General features: G+C 50.9%; 1 non-coding gene across 1 annotated transcript; it reads right to left on the bottom strand.

Annotated features, from left to right (window-relative positions):
• Positions 1-370: 370 nt before the first annotated feature.
• LOC140280651 (U5 spliceosomal RNA) lies at positions 371-484 on the bottom strand. Its single transcript, XR_011909588.1, has one exon. It is a non-coding gene; the product is annotated as a U5 spliceosomal RNA (small nuclear RNA).
• Positions 485-806: the final 322 nt, after the last annotated feature.

Below are 806 nucleotides of genomic sequence, written 5' to 3'. Positions count from 1 at the left end.
CCTGCCATTTGGACACTCTCCAAAAGTTTGCCCAATTTCTCTGCTCTTCCCATATAACACCTTGGTACAAGCCTCAACCAGGTGCCCATGCTCACCACACTTGCGGCAGAACTTGGGCTGCCCCTGGTAGTGGATGTAACCTCGGTTTTCAAGGTGGCCAGAGTGTCGCCCACCCGCTGCACTGAGCACTCTTCAGCCCTTTTAAATGGTATAACTTTGCACTCCCGCACGCTCCAGCAAGCACCATTCAAGCAACAACTTTGCACTCCAGCTTCGAACATCGGCACAGTCGCAACAAGTAAGGCGACTCTACTCAGAGAAGTCACTCTGCACAGTAAGAAGATTTCTTTTGCACAGACAGAAAGGGCTTCACCCGCAAAGGTAAAGCCTGCCAAAAATAGAAACAACTCATTAGTGCTGCTCTCCACAGAAATCTTTAGTAAAAGGCGAAAGACTTGTACGTTATGAAGAGAAACCAGAGTACGATTATCCGTCACTGCGGGAGCAGGGCATCAGGCTAGTTGGCATAGCCACCTTCCCCATGGTGAGCTTTGCTTGGTGGAGACGCTTGCTCCCCCCCCCCTTGCTCCTCGGCTGACCAACTAGGAACAATCGGGCCCTATTCGATGGCTGCCTTGTCCTTTACTCTGTGCAAAAGACAAGGCAGCAACAAAAACACCACGAGAATCCCGTATTGAGGCTTTGTTCTGATCGCTCATTCGGTGTCGCGTTTCTTTCAAGCAATTCTCCCGGTTAGCCCACACTCGGCTCGCTCCCATAGCCGTGTTAAAGTCTACTTCGCATTC

This window comes from Leuresthes tenuis, unplaced genomic scaffold (assembly GCF_036924035.1).
Source record: "Leuresthes tenuis unplaced genomic scaffold, fLeuTen1.0.hap1 SCAF_21, whole genome shotgun sequence".
NCBI classification, from domain to species: domain Eukaryota; kingdom Metazoa; phylum Chordata; class Actinopteri; order Atheriniformes; family Atherinopsidae; genus Leuresthes; species Leuresthes tenuis.
The sequence above is the reverse complement of the archived record's forward strand: the minus strand, read 5'-3'. Positions and strand labels throughout refer to the sequence as shown.